Below are 24,960 nucleotides of genomic sequence, written 5' to 3'. Positions count from 1 at the left end.
AGTTAAAAAAAGTTAAAAAAGTCACAATCTCATGCTTCTTTCAATGTTATAGAAGTTGTAAAAAACTTATTGAAACAGAATCATAATCTCATATGTCCCCTAAGGAAATAAACCTAGTTAAGTTGACTCAATGGGTAAATTAAGTCAGGTTGCAATAGATTAAATTAAATTTAGAAGGTTCACAATGGGCTGATTGAGAGGAAGGGATTTACATGTCAGGAAGACTTGTCAATTATTTAACCTGTTTACCTTAATCCACTGGAAAAGAAAATGGCAAACCACTCTGGTATCTTGCTAGGAAAATCTCATGGACAGTATGGTCCATGGGGTCATGAGAATGGGGCGCAACTGAATGACTAAATAACAACAACAAAGACTTATAGCACAGGAATTCTTCCACAAATCGTTCAGGGGAGGTTTTAAAGAGACTATTCTCTTTTTCCTCCCATTTGATTTCTTATGTTAGGAATGTCACAAGTCTCCATGAGTCACGTTTTAGTTGGGTAAGATTAATATTAGCAGAAGACAGACTTTCAATCAACCAAAAGTTATGGGAGAAATGGCTCTAAGCCCTGAATCATAAAAATCAACAAAAGTAAATAAAAAATTTAAAAAAATTCCCATCACAGGGGAAATAACTATAGTGATTAAACTAGTATAGAACCTTCCCCTTCTCACACACACACACACACACACACACACACACACACACACACACACACACACTAACGAAAAGCTGTGAATCACTGACAATCATATTTTGTTTTCCATCTTTATTCTTTTACTGAGACTGAAGGGTATTTCTCATCAATGATCCAAAAGAACAAAGATTATTCAGAACAGATTTCTAAGTTATCTATGTCACAATTCTATAAGGACTTCGGATGAGTAAATTAATATATATTGCAGATGTTTAATTTCTCAAGTAATTTTTTTTTTACTTTTTCTTTAATAATAAATTATATGGAATGGTCCTATTAAAATATCTTTTACCAATATGTATATTTGGCACAGATTTTTCTGGCTAATGAAAGATTTTGCATTACTAACTAGATGAACCAGAGACCATTGTTCTTGGTTTAAGCAATGGAAAAGTTTTCTCTTGATTTTTTCTAGCCATATGTGCTAACTCTTATTCCAGAGGGACTTCTGTTGGAGGCAAGAGAGTGGTTTAATCTCCACTCTCATTTAATCCTTGGCATATTTGCTAAGATCTACAATTGTGAGCATGGTTTTTCAGATGGCAATAACTTTCATGGAGTGTCAACACAAGCCGAGATTTGAATAGTTTTGTTTCTCAGGACCATTCCCTAGAGCTATCCAGCTGGCGTGCTTGAAGTTAGTATCAAATTGGAATTAAAAGAGGGGAAAAACTGATTCTTTTTATCATCACATCCACATTTTAAACACTTTAATTTTCATTCTGAAAGAAAGAGAAGGATTTCCTAAGAGAGCAACCCCTATGGGAAACACTTTCAGTTTCCACAATTTTTAATTGATTAAGCACACAGCAGTATTTGAGATCTCTAAGCTTTGTCGGTTGCAATGGATGTAAGCCACAGGTGTGCCCATAAAATGATACTGTAATTGTGTTTTGTTTTCTTGTTTTTTAGGTAGTAGAAAAGATTTGGATAAAATGATCCTTGGATGATGCTATCACCTACAGTATTCACTCATTTGACAAATTTTTTTGATTCTGCTTTCATAAATATCTCCCATATATGCCTCCTTCTCTCCTCTGACACTACCACTACTTGTTGCTATCATTATCGCACTCTGTTACACATCTCATCACCTCATGCCTGGACTAGCTTTATCTCTTTCATCACTCCAGTCCATTTTTCATTCAGCTGCCAAAATGATCTTTCTGAAGTGCATGTATTACTTAGATCATTCCATCCCTCCTTCCTATACTCTCTAAAAACACTGGGGGCTCTCCAGGATCAAACATTAAAATCTTCTTTTTGGCACTTTAAGGCTCTCATAACCTGCTCCCTTTCTTCCTTCCCAGTTTTCTTACACTATACTACTTCTACCTCCCTGCCAGAATACATGATACTCCTGACTTCTTGCATTTTCATCGACTGTCCCACATTTTCTTTCCTTTTCATCTCTGCCTTCTGGTTTCCTTCAATTCTTATCTGAAATCCCACCTTATTTAAGAAGACCCCATCCTGCTTAATCCTGATATTATCTCCAATTTATTCTGTATATATCTTGTTTGAGTGTTTTCCCTTCCACAATGTTATAAGCTCCTTGAGAGCAGGAACTGTTTGTTTTTCTTTCCATCTTCAGTGCTGAGTACAATGCTTGTCACATAGCAGGAGCTTGATAGATGCACTTTGACTTGACTTGATTTGACTTGCTGTGTTGAAAGACCACAGTTTCCTGAGATTAAAAAGGGCATTTAGAATCTGAACTTTCACATTGCTGTTTCTTTAAAAATTAATCTTAAGGTGAAATAGCAGTGGGCTAGTTCCCTCCCTGAAATATTGTTAAATCCAGCCTTCAAAGAATTCTATGACGTTAAGTTTGGCAGACTCTGAGAAGGAAGAGCTCTTCTGGAAGAATCTGCATTTAGGAATAGTCATGGTTGGCATTTGTGATTGAATAGAAAGGCAAGAAGGATGTTGCCTAATTGAATTTTCTAACAGAACCTAAGTTATGGGCTTTCTTTTTCATGTTGGCTTACTTGGTAATTGAGAAATGTCACCTGCATGTCATTCCTCTTAGCTCTAGCCCTTAAATAACTAAGGTTTATACTCATTGAGAAAACTTCAGGAATGTCTTAAAAAATCCTAGGTGGGAATAAGCAGCTTAAGAGAATGAAAGTTGCCATGGAGAAAGGGGAAGCAAATTGAAAATGCAGGCATAATAAGAGCCATGGGAGGTTAACCATAACATTTGTCACTTGCAATTAAACTGTGGAAAATTAATGGAATGAGGTTGAATTTATTTGTATCTTAAGGGGATGAAAGAGGAAGGTTGTTACAGCATAGGGTCTCTGCTCAGAATAAGGGCTTTAACTATTTCCCTCTGATAAGGAGGGGGATAAATTCACTTCCTAGGAGAGTTATATTCACCTAAATTTGCAATTTTTCTTTGAGCATTTGGGAGGAGGTGTGACCCAACACATTAACCCAAGTGGAACATTTTCTTCTACCTTTCCTACCCAGCATTTTTCATTCCCTGACTCCAAAAGGAATTTATCTTACAAGTTTCAACAAATTCACCACCTTACATTCAAGCCCCAAGCCTGACATTCCCCTTCCCCTTACCATTTTGCTTCCTTTTTGCTAATGCCCATTCCACTTTTTGGTGTTAGTACAGTGGATGTATTCCCTCAACCCACCTGACCCAAGATGTATTATATTAGCTGAAGTGCTATTAAAATGTTCTCAAAAATGAATTACTTTTCTTTTTCCTTTTCTATTTCCTTTCTGCTCTTTTCCCTCCCTCTTTCCCCTTCCCTTTGTCTCCTTTCTCCTTTACTTCCCTTCCCCTTTTCTCCCCTTCCATTTCCTGCTCTTCCCCCTTCAATTTTTCTCTTTTATTTCTGAACTGAGCTGGTCTGCCCCTCCTTAGGCAGCCTAGGCTCTCCACTACTGAAGCTCACCACAGTGATGTCAGACAATTCAGACACCTGATTGGCTTTAACCCTAATGAAGTTCAGAATCCCCAAGCTAAAGGGATCCTCCAGCATCAGCGTCCCCCAGTAGCAAAGATTACAGATGTATATCAACTGAATCAATCAAATTTAATTCTTTAAAATTCAAAATGGCATGTTATTTTGTTAAACATTTATTATTATAATTATTTAGGCAATTGAGGTTAAGTGACTTGCCCAGGTTCACACAGCTAGTAAGTGTCAGATGTCTGGTCTGAGGCTGGATTTGAATTCAGGTCCTCCTCAGGGCTGGTGCCCTATGAATTGAATATTTGTTATTCTAATAAAAATATAAATACCTTTATTTAAATGTTATATTTTAGAAATGAGTGAGGCAGTGTGCTGTGGTGAACCGAAGGTGAGACTTTGAAGCCTGGAAGACCTGGTTCATGTCTTGTCTCTGACACATGGTAGTTGTGTGACTGGGGGCAAGTCACTTAATTTTACAGTGCCCCAGGTGATATCAAAGGCTGTAAGTTAAAAATTGAGAGAACTTTCACAACGGGAGTTCTTTGCCTAAATGAAATCACAAGTCTGGTGTATCTGGGCCAAAAATAAACAAACAACATCCCGCTCCTCAGTTCTATGTCATATTATATTTCTTGAGAATGCCAATAAATTAAAGTACTTATCACAGTTCCTGGCACATGGTAGATGCTATATAAAAGCTTATGCCATCCCTCTTCTCCAAGAAAGGAAGTATTTTAAAATTTGTGTAGCAATTTCAAAAAGAAAAGATTCAAGGAATCAAACAAATCTTGGTAGGGTATAATAGCTCAAAAAGCTGTCGGAGAATCATCAAACTTGTTCCTTCCTTATGTTCTTTGACATGGTAGCAAGTGGTATGTTAAGTTGGACTATGCCATACTCACACTTACTGCCAATTATTTGTACTTCTCTGTGCTAGAGAGGCATGCCGGTGAAAAGAACAATGCTCCCCCTCTACTGCCTTTATTATTGACTTTTAACTTCTTATGTCTTCCCTAATTATTCTTATTTTTTGAATGCACTGTTTTGAAGGAAATTCCTAGTTGGAAACATGCCCCATTTTATGTCTTGTCCTGGTTTTTTGGCTACGCATTTTTCTTCCCCCTTTTCCTTAGCTTTGTTATATTTAAGCTTTAGCAACTTGTAAGTTTTCCTTTGGCCAGGGACCATGTTTCTTCTACGTTTTTGTATCACCATTCAATTTGTGTCTGGCACAAGCAAGAATTAAAGCAAGACTCTGGATTCTTAGATATAATTAGACTTTTAATAAAGTATAGAAAAGGAGCTTAAATAAACTATGCTGCTCGTGATTTGGAGATGATAATCCTAAGCTACCCTAGGTATGGGATGCTGTTGGAGTCATTGATCCAGTGCTGGGATTTTTGTTCATTCACCCATACTCCTACTAGATATCGCCATGAAAAGCAACAGGAATTTGGGAACAATTGTCCATATTTAACCTAGACCTAGACCTAGCATACTGCTATTCCACCACCTTTTATGCCATACCATTTTGTGCATGCTTTTTGCACCATCCCCATAACCTTCCTTTTCATATCTAATTCTGTGAATAATAATCAAATGAAGACTAGCATTCCTTGAAAAAAATGAGATGACCAATGGTCTCTCTCAGCAACTCGCCAAATCTGTGACTTCTGACACCAAAACACCCCTCCCTGACCACCACATCCTTTTATTAGAATGATGTTCCTTGAAGGCAGGGGCTGTTTTTGTTTGTTTTGTATTTGTATCTCCAGAGCTTAACATAATGCCTGAAATATCATATAAATGCTTTTTCCATTGATTCTCGATGTAGAAAGAGCTATTGATTTGGAATTGATGGAACTAAATTCAAATCCTGGCTCTGTCATTTACTACTTGTGTGACCTTGGACAAATAATTTCCTCTCTCGACCTCAATTTCTTTAACTATAAAATGAGGGGAGACTAGATGAATTCTCAGTTCTTTTTATATCTAAATCTGTGCTTCTAATTGTCTTATGAGGAAAGAGCAGAAAGTATTTAATACCAGGTAAAGAAATGTGAACTTTTTTCAATAGATAATAGGGAGGTACTGAATATTTCTGAGTAGTGAATTGATCTGACTAGATTATAAATATAGATGATTACTCTGACAGCCATATGAAGGATGGATTATAGGTAGTACAAAGGGTTAAGTAGGAAGATCCATAAGGAAGCCATTGAAGTAGTTTGGCTGGGGGGGGGGGGTTGCAATGAGGTCCTGTACCAAGGTTTGTGGCATACTCAATACTGATCAGTATAGAAACTTTAACATTTTCCATCTTTTTGACTTGGTCTAATTTGCTGCTTCTCAGGTGGCCTGGTGTCCCTCTGTTCCTGGAGGCTCACCACATCAGTGCCAGACTCAGTGTAGACACACTATCAACTTTAGCCCTACCATATCTCAGACCTGAACTCAGTCTACTAGCTTTACCCTCTCAAGCAGTAAGGACTAGATTAGAGGCATGCATCCCCATGTCCAATGAGCTTATATTCTAATGTAGGAAGACAGTGCATAAAGGATGGCTATAAAGGGAGGGCAAGTGAAAGGGAAGAAGGATATTTTCATAGGGACAAGCCTTTTTGGGAGAAAATGGAGAAGCTGGGAGAATATGGAGTGAAACTGGAAATGAAAAGAGGATGGTCTGGAAATCTTATGAAATGGTGACTTGTCCACAGTCACATAGTTAACTAGCAGCAGAGCCATGATTTATACTTGGGTTCTTTGACTCCAGATCCAGTGCTCTATCCATTTGGCTGTGACACATCTAAGGGAAAACTGAGAAGAGTTCAAGATAACTGAACTTTAGTGACCCCAGGACTGATCTGTTGATGCCTTCAACAGAGGTAGAGAAGATGATTTTTAATTTTGTACACATTGTGTTTGAGGTGCTTCTAGAACATATTAGTAGATATATTAAGTATACAGTTGAGAAGAGGACCAGAGTCATGGGGAGAGGTTGCAGTTAGAAATATAGATTTGGTAACTATATGTATAGAGGTAATCGTTGAAGTTCTGAGAATGAATGGACTTAGCAAGGGGAGAGATTAAAGAGAGAAGGAAACCAAGGATAAAACTGAGTCACAAAACATTAGTGTTGGAAGAAAATCCAATGATCATGAAGTCCAATTACCCTCATTTTCCATAGGAGAAAATATAGGCAGGGAGAAGGGAGGGATTTGCCCTTGATCACATGATGAGTAGCGGCAGATTTGGAATTTGAACTTAGAGTTATGTGATTCCAACTCTAGCGTTCTACACTAGATTCCACTTTTACAGGGTTGGACATGGTAAGGAGTGATCAAGGGAAATGGTGGTAAGAGAGGTAGGACAAGTATGAGGATATAAGATTTTGGAAGTCAAGCAAGGACAACGTAACTGAAGAACTGAAAAATAAAATCAAATTCTGTAGAAGTCCCCGAAGGCAGTAACTAAAATAGTCATTAGATTTGGCCATAAAGAGGTAGTCAGAAAGTTTGGATGGAGCAGTTACTGTAAAACAGGAATAGAAGGCAAATTTTAGGGTACTGAAGAATGAGTAGGAAACTGATAGAGCAAGGATAGATGACAATTTTAAAGAATGTGGTGGTCAAGAGGAAAAGAATTCTGTCATGATAGTGTGACATGTAGGGGGTAGGGTGCTGGTTATTTCTGAGATGTACAGACCTATAAATGTTTGTAAGCTGAGAAGATGGAGCTAATTTGGAGGTGGACGTTGCAGATGTTATATGATAGGACTTAATTGAAAAAAGGATCTCGAGTTGGGGATGGGTCTAATGTAAGAGACAGTGCTTGGCAAGGAAGAGGTCCATTCCTTTCTCAGTAATGGAGAGAATGGATGAGGACATAGAATCCTTCAAAGGAATTGAGTGAGTTTGCATTTTTGTATGACCTCAATATTCTTAGTAAAATCATGTCATACCGAGGGGACCCCTTTTCGCACGTGGGCTCCTCAGCCAATATTCTGTATTCTTGTAAATATTAATAGATCTTTTTCCCCATAACAAAACCTGTGAATGTTTTGCACAAAATAGATAAACATTTAATTGGTCTTGAATTTAGGTGTCACTGGGGTTCTTATACTTTGGTAATAGATATATGATGCCTTCTTTTAAGAAAGGTGAGATCAGGCTTATCATATGAGAGGAAGCAGCTGAAGTGCCTTGTTAGGAATTCATTGGCCATTTGGGTTTATTTGAGCCAATAATTATGAATCTTCTCTGACCCCACCACTTTCTACGTTTTAGCAGAGAAGCCAGACTTTGCCATTTGCCTTAATTGTACTTTCGTGTTTTTTGTTAGTTCCATGGTTCAGTATATTAAAACTTTGTTTCTCCTTTAATTCAAGTTATGTTTTCACAGTGTTGTACTTGTTCAGTCATACAGATGACCAGAAATTATTCACTTCTTCCTCTTTTTGGAGTTTGGTCTTTCGCACGTGTCCTTCCTCCTCAAGCTTTTGCAGTAGACTTTTAAAGTTGATTGACGTTAAATAGTTAACTTCACTCTTTTTGCTGCTTTGACTCCTTGTATTGCCTTAGTATTTTAACTTGCATTTCCAGTAGCTGGTCAAAGGAATCTAAACTTTGTGATCTATTTTTGTTTTCTGAATTCATCCCCGTATGTTTCTTTTTTGCTGCTTTCAGTTGCATAATGTCGTATTCAAGTTTTCTGCTGTTTGTACCAGATAGATACTGATGCACCAGGCAGCTAAGTGGCAGTGTGGATAGAGCACTGGGCAAGGAGTCGGGAAGACATGAGTTCAAATCTAGCTTCAGACACTTACTAGCTGTGTGACCCTGAGCACATCACTCAACCCTGTTTCCCTCAGTTGCTCATCTGCAAAATGAGCTGGAGAAAGAAATGGCAAACCATTTTAGTATCTTTGCCAAGAAAACCTCAAATAAGGTTATGAAAAGTTGGACGCAACTGAAAAGAATGAAGAACAACGATACTGCCCATTAAAGGTTCAATGTTAGTTCAGTCAAATGAACTAGCAGATCATCATGTAACTTTCCCAAGGACTACTGAAATTTCATGCATGTTCCCTTTTTCTGGGCTGCTATCATAACCAATTGAAACAAAGAAAGAGGGAAACAATAGAGCATCTGCAATATATATATGTCTTAAAAGAGGCAAGGAATGTTTGTTGCCTCAATTGACTTCTCAATCCCCCAGAGCAGGGGTTTTTACAGTAGATTTCAGGGAGGCTATGAACTTGAATGAGAAAAAAATACACCTTTATTTCAATAGAATTGGTTTACTTTGTAATCCTCTGTATTTTAAAAACATTGTTCTGAGAGAAGGCCATAGGCTTCACCAGACTGCCAAAGGGATTGATGACCAAAAAAAATTAAATTAGGAATCCCCCTGCTCCAGAGAAGTTTCGATGGAACTGGGGACTTTCCCCAAATCAATCAAGAGAAATGATGACTAATTGAAAGATTCTTTCCCTAATCTTTTTTCTTCTTCTCATAAACCCTCCTTATACCCAACTATCCAGTTAATTCTGCAGCTGTTTCCCAAGATTAACTGAAGTCCTTGTTGTAGGAGGAAAAATTAGTCTGATTTAGGAATGTGAACTGCAGACCTGTCACATTTTTGCAAAGTGAGATTAATTTGCAGCACAGTTGGGTACTTTGTGTGTTTATGTCATGTTAGCCAAAAGAACTTTGGAATCATTTTCCTTGATAACACCCTTGAGAAAAGCTTTAGAAAATAATAGCTGTTTAAATGAATTTTTCAATGCAAGGATAAAATGAAGATGAATTTCTTTTGAGGGAATAGTCTTACTTGAGTACTAATCAGTTAAGTGATAATGAGGCTAAGGACATAGGTTGCATCCTAAGGGTGCTCCACAGACTGCACTCCGAACCCCAGCCAGCTAATATGCAGACGTGTAGAGTTGGCAGTAAGGAGACCAGAGGAGAGCAACAATGGACCACTTCAAATTCAGCCCCACTGTAGCAGGATCCATTGGAAAGAGCACTGGCTCTGGAGTTAGGGTCAAGAGTTCAAATTCCACTTCTGCCTATGTGACCTGGTACTAGTCACTGAATCTACTTGGGCCTCTGTTTACTCATCTGTAAAGTAAAAGAGCTGGGCTAAATGACCTTTGAGCCCTTTCAGCTTTAGTTTTTTGATCCTAATTCACGATTCATATCTTATTCATGATAGATCATTTGCTTATGACACAAAGCATTACGGTTATGTTATGTTATACTTTATTAACTTATCCATCAAAAAATTCAATCAATCAGCAGGCATTAAATGCTCACTCTACTTTGGGTACAGTGATGAGTACTGAGGAGCCAAATGGAGAAGTGAGATAGTTTGTGCCCTTAATCCTTATATTTTAAAGGGTCAGTATTATTAATTTTAATATATTTTTAAAATTTATTTCATTAAATATTTCCCAATTACATGCAAAAAATTTTTAACATCCACTTAAAAAATGTTTGAGTTCCAAATTCTCTCCCCTACTCCTTCCCTTCCCCACCCCCTGAGAAGGCCAGAAATATGACATCGATTATAAATGTGAAATCATGCAAAACGTATTTGCATATTAGCCAGGTTGCAAAAGAAAAAATCACACAAAAGAAAATAAAGTAAAAAAAAATATGCTTCAATCAACACTCAGAGTTCATCAGTTCTCTCTTAGAGGGTCATTATTGCTCATTTTTCTCTGCTTTGACACAACTCTTGGAATCAATCAGTCGATCAATCAATAGGCCTGCTACACGGCAGACAATAAGCTAGGCATCTGGGATGCAAAGATAAAAATCGAGCACTGCTTGTCTTCAAGGAGTTTATATTCTATTGAATACATAACTGTCTTTACATGTTGAAAAACAGATTCTACCAAATTTGTTTTGAAGAATGGCTTGAAGAAAAGTGTTGACAGGTCCTGATACTATAGTATTACCTTTATTCAGGGAGAAGAGGAAATATGGATAAGCAGTAGTTTAACATCTATACCAAGTCCTAGGTTAATGTCTTAGATAAATTGTGCTGTATCAACACCATTATTTTTTATTATTATTATTTTGATTTGTTTGGGGTCTTTGTCATTGTTATTGGTCTAGACCTATTATTTCATCAGTTTGGAGAACTTTCCTCATGGAAACTCCTTACACTGATGCCTATCAACAAGTCTTCTAGCCATTATAATCTTAGAAGATTGTCGGGAGGCCTTTAGAGGTAAAGCGGTTTGCCCATGGACACATGGTGCACGTCAGAGGCAGGACTTGAACCCGATCTTGATTCAAAGGTTCTACTAGCCACTACAACATTCTCTGTCTTTTGATAATGAATTAAAATTCATAACTGATTAAGGCAGTTTATTTTTTAAAGTGGCTCCTTTATGTCATTGTTTCTTAGGGTTCTTATGACACGGTGCCATGGTGGAATGTGGATAGGCAGCTAGGTGGCACAGTAGATAGAGTGCCAGTCCTGGAGTCAGAAAGACTCATCTTCCCAAGTTCAAATGTGGCTTTAGCTTCTAGCTGTGTGACCCTGGGCAAGTCACTTAACTCTGCCTCAATTTCCTCATATGCAAAATGAGTTGGAGAAGAAAATGACAAACCACTCTAGTGTCTTTGCCAAGAAAACCCCAAATGGGTTAATGGAAGAGTCAGACATGACTAAAATGACTGAACAGTAACAAAAGAATATGAATGCTACATGTGTATACAGCCTATAGCCCTGTCTATTGTCTTCCAGTTCCTTGAAACATTGATCCATCAATGTTATGCCTTGCCAAAAGCTGCCCTGGAACAGATCTCCTTTTTTGGCATTTAAACCCATTTATTTATGATGCTGTTTCACCAAACACTCTCTTCATTGTTCAGGGATGTGATAAGAAAAAAGCAAGGAAAAAAAGTGACACTGAATATCCATAGTAAATGAAAGGGGAGGTATCTATCTATCTATCTATCTAGATATGTATGTATGTATATATGTATGTTTGTACACACACAAATATATCCATTAACACACATATAACCCTTAATAGGCATTAGCTCTATCTAAAGGGAAGATATGCTTATTGCTATTCTTCTCTCCTAGTTACTCAGGGAATATTTGCCTAATTACCCAGAGACTTTTATCAATTCAAATTGTCAAAGGTAATAGTCACTAATTTTTATCTTGGTCTCCCAAAATTGTATTCCAAGTCAAATTATATAAAATACACACACACACACACACACACACACACACACACACACATATATGCACATATTTCATATATGTGATAATGAGGCTAAGGTTATTCAATGCATCCAGGGAGGAGCTTACTATATAGCACTTACTATATTTACATGTGTATGTATAAATATAGACATGTATGCATGTACATATATATATATATATATATATATATATATATATATATAAAAGTGTGTATGTATATATTGTATAGTATGTATGTGTATCTTTATGCATACATATATGAGAGAGAGTTTCAGGAAGGTTCCTCTGCCCTCTCTTTAGCCAGTACCTCCCATATCTGCTTATTCTGTTCATTGTTCCCAGTTCTGTTCTATGGTATCAGGCAAAACAAATCCAACCTTTGTTTTCAGATCCTAGCTGTCATGTCCTTCTCAGTCTTTTCTCCACTAGTTCCTTCAACCTATCCTCATATGGCATTTTTTATTTATTAATTTTTTGGTAGTATTCCCACCACTTTGGTAAGTCTCTTTTTTTCCTAGGCCTTTCCCAAAATTCTTCATCCAGAATGTAATGCAACGTTCCAGAAGTGATCCGACCCAAAATCTTTCATCCAGAATATAATGCAATGTTTCCAATGTGACTTGAACATAATAGGGAATACTTCTTTGCTTCTACAATGAAGGCTCAAAAAACAATCATTAGTGATAGCATAGCGAGGTAAAGGGTGTCCTTTAGGTCCCAAGGCAATCAAATCAAGTTAAGTTCTCAAGCAGTAATAAAGCTTTACTATGCTAGGAGAGAATGTTCTTAGGACTGGAGATACAAATACAAGCAAAAAAATTTTTTTCCTTGCCCTCAAGGAGTTTGCTTTCTGATGGGGGAACAACACATAAAAGAGACTGAAACAGGGAAAGAAGATATTCTTGTGGGAGCATAGTGGTGAAGTTTGGAAAGTCAGAAGCAGAGTCAGAAGGGGAATGAGTAATGGCCAGCTTGGCTGCTTCTTCAAAATGGAGGTTCTGAGAATAATGGGAGAAGGAGACCACGGAGCAGCGTGAGAAGGCAGCTGAGGCATGGTGACAAAGTCCGATGAGTGAGCCAGCTAGGGAATAGAGTAGGCTTGTGAGGCCTGATGTAGGTCGCGGTGAATTGTCCCCTTCTTTCCTATCAAGGACTAAACTGAATTGAAATAATATTAAGTATTGGGACTCCTATTCTTATTGAAAGATGCTTAGCTTGTTGCAACTTTCAGATAAAAGTGATAATGTTGAATTGTGTATATGAACATCCTTTGTTTTAGTACTGTCATTTGTACAAGGGTAGCTCAGACTCTGAAGCTTGGTGTGAGAAAAGAACGTGACTCCATTTAGTAGGCATTTCCCATGAAATCCATAAGTTAAGTGCTGTGATAACTTGTTGAATTTCATGGTCTTACTCTGCATTCTCAGTCATAGGATATTTTAACTATTGAAACAAGTAATATGCGAAGTGACCTGTCAGTGATTCCTTGAGACTCCATGAAAGATTTTTGTTTGAAAATATCGCTTAGTTTCAGCATAAAGTGCATTGTTACCCTTCTTCCCCCTCCCCCCTCTATCCCTCCCCCCCTCCTACTTTTTTGGCAGCCAAATACCCCACCTCTGTTTCAGTGAGAAGATTAGGGAACAAACTGAGAAAAGGTATAATAACAAGTAACTTGATTATGTGAATCTAATTTAAGTTGGGCCATGTTGTTTACCTAGGTGTGATACTTGAAATAATGATGCTTTTCTGGGGGGAAGAAAAACTGATTAATGCTGTTTTTAATAAAGCCAAAGAATTGGCCGTATTCCTGACAACTGAACACCTCCCCACCCACAGCCAGTCTATTAAAAGGGCTAAATCAATTGTCAGATATCTACAGGAAAATCTTTTCACATCCGCCTGCTCAGGACAGGCAGGCAGCTTCACCTTTGAAAGAATTACTTCATAAGAAAAGGTCACCTCATCAGCTCCTGCCATGCTAATAGGCTTTTGGCTCTTAGTTTGGTAATCAACAACCTGCCTTATTTCTCACTATTTCTTGTTCCTCTGAAATTTTAGAAATACTTTCAAAATGCAGTTGAGGGTCAGCATTTGAGTAGGTAAAGTCAGAGAGTACACACAGAATCATAGGACCATAGTATGAAAGAAGAGTGGGAATGGACCTTAAAGATATTATAGTCCAAACCCCCTCCCTCATTTGACAGATGAGAAAACTGAGAGTCGGGGTGATTAGGTGATGTGGTCCAGATCACATCACACTAAATGAGAGAAATGGAATTTGAGCCTGGGTCCTTTGACTCTAAATTCAATGATATTTCTAGTGTACCATGAGATGTGATGGACGAATCTGTGAATCTCTGATGTTATCACTTCCACCATCATCATTGTCATCATCATTTTAATTTTTGGCATTTGTATAGCATTTCAAGGTTTGTGAAGCATTTTATATTCGCCATACCATCTGAGATCCATAACACCCTATGAAGTAGTTGCTGTAGTTATCACCCCCATTTTAAAGATGAGGAATCAGAGACTGAGAGATGTTGTCATCTGCCTTTGTTCACACAGTTAGTAAAATGTCTGAGATGGAATGTGAACTCAGGTCTTCCTGATTCCAAGATGAGTCCAACCTATATCTGAATAATGAATCAACAAATAAGTATTGATTAAATGCCTAGTACATCCCAGAAACTGTGGTCAATGCTAGATACATTTGTTTTAAACTAGCATTCCATCTTTTTCTCTTGTTCTTCTAAAATGGTTTCTTAATCTTTCTCTGTATCGTGGCCCCTTTTCGCAGACTGATAGAAGTTTTGGATCCTTTCTAGGAATAATGTCTTAAAATGGATAATATTAAAACACATAAAGTTGTAATGAAAACTAACTACATTGAAATAAAATTATTAGTACATATAGTATATATATGTATATACATATGTATAAACACACGTTTTTATCTTTTTTAAAATTTTTTTTAGAGGCAGTGGGGGTTAAGTGACTTGCCTAGGGTCACACAGCTAGCTAGTAAGTGTCTGAGGCTGGACTTGAACTCAGGTCCTCCCGACTCCAGGGCTGGTACTGTATCCACTCTGCCACCTAGCTGTCCCCTACACACATATTTTTAAAAGTTCACAGATCCTAATTTAAGAAGTTTTATTTAGAAATAGAATCTTTTTTTTATAATATTCCTGGCAAGTAATTATCCAGATCTTCCTTGAAGACTTCTAGAGGTAGAGGAACCCCATTAGGACTCATAGCAGCTCATTCCATGCCTACATGCTATAATTTTAGGGGTACCAGGAAGGTTTTTTGCATCACTAAATACACTTGTTCCTCGATGCTTAAAGTTCTGTTAACATGGTAGAAATCCTCTCATTGCACCCAGATCATATTTAAAATGTATAGCAAGTTCAAAATTAATTAAAAATAGCTGATACTGCATGATCTCTTGGGAGGGAGGGAAGAGACAATGGACACACAGTATGATGGACTGAGATACCAGAAAATAGAAAGAAAGGCAAATGAGGAAGACAAGATGTACTAAAGAAAAAATCCATTTTATATTTTTACCTAGAACTAACTCTGGTTGAAATTGTCATATCAATTGTGATGGAATGATGAGGCGCCCCCCCCCCCATGAGTGTGATTTTCACATCAACCACAAATTTTATTTAATGCTATTGAAGTTAGAGACAAATATCCACTTAAAAATCATAATAACTATATTCAGGATGAATTGTGGTTATTGAAAAGAAATATCAATAGTTTATAACTGAAGAAGAGTTAAATTAAAATGGAATGAATAAATTCATTAATAGTTGAATTCATTACATTCAGACTGTTTAAAAAATTTGATATGGTCATTGGAAAACTTTATAGGTTAAAAATGAAACAAAATGTTATGTAATTTTCAACATATATATGCAATAGCAAATGAAGAGTCAGCTCCAGAATGAGGAAGATCTGGGTTCACATCCTGCACATGACACATTGATTGTATGACCCTAAGCAAGTCACTAGATCATTAAGTATTTCAGACAACTCTCTAAGGCTAACAATTGTAGAGAAGCTGTTGACCTATGTTAGTAGAGGTAACTGACCTAAGGAGAGCATCCTGAAGCATGAAATAACAGGTACTATCCCACACATGCTTATAACACATACACAAACTGTATTCATGTACATATACATGTGTACATGTATATGCTGGTCACACAAAACATATATACATATGCTGGTTATACATGCACATGTGTATACATACATATTCATGTATATGAACACAATTTGTATCTATTAGGAGCCTCCTCCTGACTACTGCCTCAGTTATTTGACTTGATTCTGTGCCCCATGATTGTTTCTCAGGCCCTATCAATACTGGTTACCTGCCCAGGTTTCTCTGTGGAGCACACTATAAAGTATAGTAAAATTCTGTTTACTGAGGGCTCTACTTGCTCTTAAGACTTTGGGAACACTCTGTACTTTGGATTGAAATAGTCTATGATGATTTTCCCATTTGGACAGGAAGATACGTGATACCAGACTGACATCTTAATGGAAATTACTTTTACTCTTTCTCTGAAATATGAGCTTCTCTGAAATACCTCATTTTGTTCAAAAAGCACATATTTCCAATGTACTTTGTTTCCTACATAGTCTTTGTAATATATTTTTTTGGGGGGGAATGTTTCATTATTATGTTAGGTGAGAAGTGGATAGCAAAGGATGTTGGAAACCCAAGCAACACTTCACTGAAACAGCCCCAATTTTCACACCTTTTCCAAAGCCAGCTTATCATAAGTTGTACTTATTAGCAGTGTTGTTAGCAACCTGGCTAAGGTTAACAATTCCTACAGTTAGTACTAAGACTGGGGTAGGATAGGGTCTGCATTGGGCTGCACTGTGTTATTAAGGCTGCTTTCTTGGTGACATTTATGGAAGTAAAAGGATTGTTAGGAGTGTTGGTATTTAAATAGTGTTGTGATGTGGAGAAAACCCCCCCAGCAACATTGTATTTGGAGTCAAGAGACCTGAATTCCGATGTTGATTTTGCTTCTTAATACCTGTATGACTTTGGGAAAATAATTTTAATTTTTGGGGGGCTTCAGTTTTATAATTTGTGAATTAAGAAAGATAAGTTACAGGATCTCAAAGGTTCCTTATAGCATTAATTTCTATAATTGTATTACTTTGGTGCCTCTTTGTAGTTTGATTTGGTCACAGAGTGAGAGTAAGACCCTGGTCAGCTTCTAGGATATAGGAGGTAGATTTTCATTATCTAGGTTTCCCAAAGTGAAATTTTCCTGATGTGACTGTGTCTTCCCTTGTGTACTAACTGGCAGGAAAGCGGACTAGGGAAGAGTGTGAAATGTACCCTTTCCTTATGTGCCAGTGATCTGAGGTAGTTCTTGGGACTGACCTCAGGTGGCAAGGACTTAGTATTTTGCTAAGAGTCTGTAATGAGAAAGCTCTTTAGAGACTATTTCATCCATATTTCTGATACAGTCCTTATTCAGAGAATGTTCTATAGCCATTAGGATATATTTTGATAGCCCATATGCAACATTGCTTGTATAGTTAACTTTTAAAAAGTTTTCTTTTTAATTATGAATTTAATAGTTATCAATAACTACAAAGATATATATGTATATATATGTACATATGTGTATATGTATGTACAATAGTATATTATAGTATTATAATTATAGTATATAGTATAACATAACATATACCATATATTATAGATAGTATAATAGTATGTGTGTTTCGAACTCATGAAGACGAGTCTTCCTCATTCTAAGTCCAGTGCTCTATCCACTGCACCACCTAGATTATCTTGATCTTTTAGAATTCTATTAATGTGAGATCTTCACTCCTCAATGAGATTCAATCTCTAGATAACATTGACCGTGTTTTTGATTGACATAATCAGAAGACATTTTTGTAAAATGGGGAAAATAAATAGCACTTATCTCCCAGAGCATTTCAGAGGCTCAAATGAGATACTATATAAAGTTCTTTGCAAACTTTAAAGTTCTACATAAATCTTTCTTGTTATAATTACTAGCATAGAAGCCATCTACTCCAACGATACCTCATAAAAATCCTTTCTACAAGTCTGGCCAATGAGACTTCACTTAAAAGGCTCTAGTCAAGGGAGGTGTATTGCTTTTTTTTTTTTTAAGCAAGTCATTGTAATTTGGGGTAGCCCTAATTTTTAGGAAGTTCTCCCACATATTAGATTTTCTTCTGCAACTTCTAGCTATGGTTCTGTAAGGCCAACCAGAACGTTTCTCTTTCTTATGAAAGTCCTTTAAAGACAGCTATATTTCACTGTAGTCTTTTTCTTTTCCAGGCTAAATATCCCTGCTTCCTTCATATGATCATTATATGGTATCTTCTCTAGTTTTCTCACTAACCTGGTTGACCAAATCTGGTTTGTCTTACTTTTCTAGGGCTTTCCTAAGATGTGGTATCAAGAATTTAGAACCGTATTCCACATGTGTTTTAACCACCATGTTCTGGTACAGCAGGAATATCATATAATCAGGGCAAGTAGATTCTGGGCCTAGAGTCAGGAAGATTTTCTGAGTTCAAATCTGGCCTAACATACTTACTAGCTATGTGATCCTGGGCAAGTCATTTAACTCTGCCTCAGTTTCCTCATCTGTAAAATGATCTGGAGAAGGAAATGGCAAACCATTCCAGTATCTTTGCCAAGAAAACCCCAGATGAAGTCATGAACAGTTGAACATAAATGAAAAACAACTGAACAGCAACAACAAAAGCAATATCAACTCTTTAATTATGGATATTGCCTATAAACAGTGCTGACAGTCATGCTATATTATTGACATAATTGATCTTGAGGTCAAACAATAAAGAAAGAAACCTAGATATTTTTTACAAAGTCTATTCATTGTCTAGACATGCTGTCCTCATTTTGTACTTTTGAGTTTTTGAACCCAAGTTCAGGACTTTACATTTTTCTCTCTGGTTCATCTTATTAGATTTGGCCCATCATTCTAGCTCCTTAGGATAATCTGTTAGCTTTGTGTCATCAACAAACTTGATAAGCAATCAGCTTATGTTCAAGTCACAGGTTAAAAACAATATTAAAGATGATACAGTGAAATAAGCTTAGAATTTGGAGTCTGAGGACTTGGGATTGAATTTTGGCTCTGCTACTTACTACTTTTATAGTCTCAGGTAGGTTGCTTAACTTTTCCCAGTCTCATTTTAGGTATCTGTAAAATGAGGGAATTAGGTAGAAGAACCTCTAAGATTTATTTGAACTTTTCTTCTTTTATCTCTGGGACACAAAATTCATTAGGTTTTAGGTTACTCAGAGTCAACTTCCTTTTCATGGTTTATGTTGCTATCATTATTATGTTATTTTTGTTGGTTCTTGTTTCTCTTCGCATCCATTAATATAAATCTTCCCAGGCTTCTCTGAATTTCTCATATTCATAATTTCTTAATACGACAAAATAGTCTTCATGATCATATTGTGCTTTTTTTCTATTTGGTCTAAGACAGCAGAAGTAGGAAAAATGCATGGAAATTATGGAGAGGTAGATTTAGGTTCAATATAAAGGAAAAAAATTCCTAAGAATTAGGATTGAAGGATCTTACTTGACACTTCTATCTAAGTTCATATGAGGGTATTTGTCCAACAACTCTTAATAGAATGCTGCCGGCATTTGGAAAAGAAACCACAGAACATTGATAGATTATTTTGACATTTGTTACTAATATTTGCTTGTATTTTTTGTTATTTTAAAAGTTTATTTGACTTCTGGTGTACATGTTATAGCTTCATAACTTTATCGCATGGTGAATAAAAGGAAGAAGTAGCTATCATTATCCTTTTCACCTTTTTATTTATTTAATTAAGTAATTTTGATTTATCAACGACCACTTCCATTGGCTTTGGAGTTTTAAATTTTTCTCCTTCTCCCTCCCCCTCCTTCCCCAAGATGGCTGTCAATCTGATATAGGCTATACATACATGTTCCTATTAATCATATTTTCACATTAGTAATGTTGTAAGGAAAATTTAGAACCAATAGGAGGAGCCATCAGAAAGAGGAAACAAAACAAAGTAGAAGAAAAACACAGCAGATAGTATGCTTTGATCTGCACTCAAACTCCATAGTTCTTTCTTTGGTTGTGGATAGCATTTTCTATCATGAGACCTTTGGAGATGTCTTAGATCCTTGCATTGCTGAGAAGGGCTAAGTCTATCAACCTTAGTCATCATACAACATGGCTGGCTCTGTGTACAACATTCTCCTGGTTCTGCTCACTTCACTCAGCAGCAGTCCATACAAGTCTTTCCAGGTTTTTCTGAAGTCTGCCTGCTCATCATTTCTTATAGCACAATAGTATTCCATTACATTCATATACCACAACTTGTTCAGCCATTCCCCAATTGATGGGCATTCCAATTCTTTGCCTATAATTACTTTTAATACATTTTGTTGATGACTATTGCCTTTATATTATAATCATTTCACTGCTGTCTCCAGTGAACTTCATGATAAATAAAAACAATTAAGTAGAAACATCTAATATATGGTCAGGTATATAATATTCTTTCTTAGCTGTCCTCCAGCTTTATGCTGTGAGGAGTTAATTATGTTTCATTTTCTTTCTTCTAGGACATTTAATGATTTACATTTCTGTAGTCCTGTATTATTGTTCTCATGGTTCTGCTATTTTTCTTTCAATTGGTTCATACAAATTTTCCCATGCTTTTTCTGAATTTCTTATATTTATTCTTTCTAGCTACAATATACAACTTTCCATTCACGTAACATCATGTTTTTCAGCCATTCTTTAATCACTGGGCACCTACTTTGTTTCCATTTCTTTTATACAAGAGTGATCCTATGGAAATTTTGATGTATATTGAGCTTTTGTCTTTTATAATTGTTAATAAGAGCTTTAAACTTCTGATTTCTTGATAATTCTTGAGAATGTCTATCAATTTATTTGAAGCCAAAGCAAGTACTAAGTTAAAGTTTCTTATCGCATTTGTCTCTTTCCCATAATACATTTTTAACTAAAACCTCTTGGTAATCAGTTCATACTGATTTCTTCCTAAACAAAAGGAAGCAAAATATTTCTTAGATGAAAAGGAAATCTTTTGTTAGTGAGTTAATAAATGCCTTTTGAGCTTCTTAAGAAATGAATGTTCAACATTGTGATTTTTTTAGAAAAAATGTAAATTGTTACTAGCTAATAGCAGTCTTAAAGTTATTTTTTCATCCCTTTTATGAATGTTTCATGTCATACTGCAGCTCTTGCATTTGTTGTCTGGTAGGCTGACAGCATTAGCATCGGTAAGTTATTTTGTCTGGATGTTACTTCATGTCTTTTAAAGCTGTATGAGGAGGCCAGAAGGAATTTGTCACATTAGCTTCATTTTTGTCAAACATGACAGCTCTCTATGGGGCTTTTCAATGAAATGTATTTTCCAAAAGTTAACTAAGTTTCTGACTAGAAGATTTTAATCGTAGGGGTTAAAAACCTCCATGGAAGAAAAGAATCAGATGCTGAAATCGATACCGACAATAAGGAACTTCAAAGGAGACTGAAGAGATGATGAATGTAGTGTCTAGAGTCAGGTATGAATTATATTAGGCTTGTTCTATTTGCCCCCAGAGAAAAGAAGTTGATACAATGGGTAGAAGCTGCAGAGAGGCAGATTGTTCCTTCAATGTAAGGAAAAGCTCATGAGAAGTAGGATTGTAGGATCATAGAAAGGCCCCTCTGATTTTAAATGAGAAAAACTGAGGTCTAAACACCTTCCTGCAAGTTAGAATGGGCTACTTCAGGAAGTAAATTCGGGATTCCCTGTCACTTGAGGGGCTTGATGGCCTCCTCACAGTAAAATTATAAAGAATATTTTTATTTAAGGATGAATTAGATTAGGAGACCTCCTTGATGTTTTCCAGCTCTGGGATTATGTGATACTTTTTTGAAGTTGGGGATCCATTTTAGTTTGTGTTAGAAATTAATGGTTTGGTGAAGTCAAATCAGTTGCCTAATTAATTCACTTCAACAACCTGTATGATTTTTTGTTCTCAAATTTTAAATCTGTTGACCTCAATTATTGGTCTCATTAAATTGACTAAATTTGCCATTTTTGGGAGGAGGAAAGGGGCTGGTGTTTGCTTAGCATCTCTGCCCCTAAGAAATGAACATTCCCCATCTCCACACACACATACAACTAAAATATGTAATGAAAGTCCAACTGCAATCAACAAACATTTATTAAGGGTATGCTATGACTTGGCCACTGTGTTGGGAATATAAATACAAAAGCTCATCCTCAAGGATCACTGAAAAAAATGAACAAACTTTTTTTGGGGTGTGGGATGGGATGATGAAAATTTCTCCTGTATTACTTCCTCCACTCATTATTTCTCTTATTTCAATAGTTCGGTATTGTTATTGTAGTATGTCCTTCATTCTCAAAGAGGACCATAGCATCAGGAAGATGATGCAATGATTTGCAAGTCAATTAGATTTAAGTGAGGGAGGGCTGTGCAAAGTCACCCAGCCTCACTTTCTTCTCCAGAGCCATTTGGGTCCAGCAGCAAGATTTAGATCAAAATGACTGGTGATGTCCCCAGAAGTGGTGGGAGAACATAACCTTTTAAACTAAAGTCTTTCTCAGGTCTCACTTTTTCTGAGGCAATGCCCATTCAGCGATTGAGTCTAGGTAAGAAATGAGGCAAAGAATGGTCTCTTTTACCTAGTGAAAAAAAAATCAGTATACTATTTTATATAAATGTTACCTCCTTGCTTTTTAATACAAAAGCTTGCAAATTATATGATCATGTTTACTGAGGAGCTGATATGCAGCTAGTTTAACAGGGTGTCTGTGAGTTATTTTCAGAACGTAGGCAGCCTTTCAAATGACATAAAGGCATATGTTGCCAATATATGGGTCAGAGTGGGAGGAAAAACTTCAATCTGAAGGCTCCATTTGCCAACTCACACCCTGAATTCTATAGGGCATTAAAACTGTAAGTTTTGTATTAAGCAATTATCTGGAGAATGAATACTGACCACATCAATAAATCATCTACTCTTTGCTAGACTTTGTGATGCTGTTGAAATAAATACAGAAGTGAGACATTCAGTGCCCTCAAGGGGCTTACATTCTAGGAGGGACAAGATTCACAGACAATAAGGAATTAAAATAAATAAGATATAGATAAAATAAAATCACAGATAAATAGACAGTGATGGAAGAGGTAGGGCATTAACAACCAGGGAAATCAGGTAAGGTTTCTTGAAAGAAATATCTTTGAAGTGGAGCCTTAGCCAAGAGGCTATTCGGTAAAAAATAGAGAGCTTTATTAGCATGCAGGATAGACAACCGATTAAAAGGTACATTAGCAAGTGAATATGGGAATGTCCTGTACAACAAGTAGTAAATAGGCAATTTAACTGAAGTAGAGAGTATGGGGAAAGGGATTAATGTGTAATCAGTCTGGAGACAAAGAATGGTGACAGATTGTGAAGGGTTATTAGCAAATTGGATCATTTTAAAATTTTATCCAGAAAGCAGTGGGGAGTCCCTAAAGTTTCTTGAGCAGGGGAATTCCATGGGTGGACATGAGTCTTAAAATATATATTGGACACCTGTGTGAAGTATGGATTGAAAAGGGCAGATACTGGGTGCAGGGAGATCAAGTTATGAGCAGTTGCAGTAGTCCAAGTGAGGGGCAATAATGGCCTAGAGTAGCATGGTTGGGACAGGATTAAAAAGAGGGGACAGATAGGAGAAATGTTGAGGAAATGAAATCAAGAAACATCATTTGGATATTGGGATGGGAGGTGAATAAAGGTGAAAAGTTGAGGACTACTCCTGAGTTTTGAACCTTAGTGACAGGAAGAATGATGGTGCTGTCAAAAAAAGATATTAAGATGGAGGAGTAGGGTTAGGGGAAAAAATAATGAGTTCTATTTTGGACACATTAGATTTGAACACAAATGAATGGTTAAAAAACTAAAGCAATAATGTTTTGGACTGTGCAGTTACACAGATGTGCATGACCTTAACAATATTCAGTATATGAAAACTCAGATTTATAAGATAGGTAAATTCAGGGCTGATGATTAGTATTACAAGGAATCTGTTCATTTCAAGGGGATTCTTTTAAACAGTGAACTCCTCTGGTTCATTTAAATGTGAATTGATTTACAAAAGTTTAATTTATTCATAATATTTGAGGAATCCAGCTTTGGTACCAAGCAAGGTAAATTATAAAGAAATGGTAGATGAAGATGAAGAATAAGATACTGCAGAGGAAAATCATTTATACATTTCATCCACCGAAGGAAAGATACTGAATGTGGACAGAACTGAATAATATCCATGGATTCATTCATCCAGTAAGTGTTCACTAAACACTTAATATATATTCACATAATGTTTATTAACTTCTTGAAGAAATGCATTTTCTTTTTCTCAAAAATTTCATAGGAATTAAAAGCTGGAAAGGAATTTAGAGATCAATCTAGTCCAAACCTTTTATCTGCCCTGTGCAGGTGACTACAGCATACATCATTAAGTGTCAGATGAATGGTACAGATTTGGAACATAGATTAAGATCTCAAAGAGACCTTAAAGATAGTCATATTCAACTCTTTAATTTTATAAATGAGGAAACTGAGGACCAAGAAAGGTGGAATGAGTTTCCAAAGATCATGTAGGTATCAAGTATCAGAGTAAGGTTTGTTCCTGGTTTTGTTTTTTGCTTTTTTTGCTAGGCAATTGGGGTTAAGCGACTTGCCCAGGGTCACACAGCTCACAGTAAGGTTTGGAACTGAGGTTTTCTGGCATCAAATCTGGTGTCCTCTCCACTGAGATTCTGAGTAGTATTAGGTATTCTTAGACTGAAGGACTGTGTGCTTAGACTTATGTTTTGATAGGATTGTTTTGGCAACTGTGTAGATAGAATATTTTAATTCTTGTAAATTGATTTATATGTATGTGTGGAGGATGGATTGGAGAGAGGAGAGACAAGAAGCAGGGAGACTAATCAAGAATGTATTGTTGTAGTTCA

The sequence above is a fragment of the Phascolarctos cinereus genome, unplaced genomic scaffold (genome assembly GCF_003287225.1).
Source record: "Phascolarctos cinereus isolate Bilbo 61053 unplaced genomic scaffold, phaCin_HiC Scaffold_4;HRSCAF=312, whole genome shotgun sequence".
Taxonomy (NCBI): Eukaryota; Metazoa; Chordata; class Mammalia; order Diprotodontia; family Phascolarctidae; genus Phascolarctos; species Phascolarctos cinereus.
The sequence above is the reverse complement of the archived record's forward strand: the minus strand, read 5'-3'. Positions refer to the sequence as shown.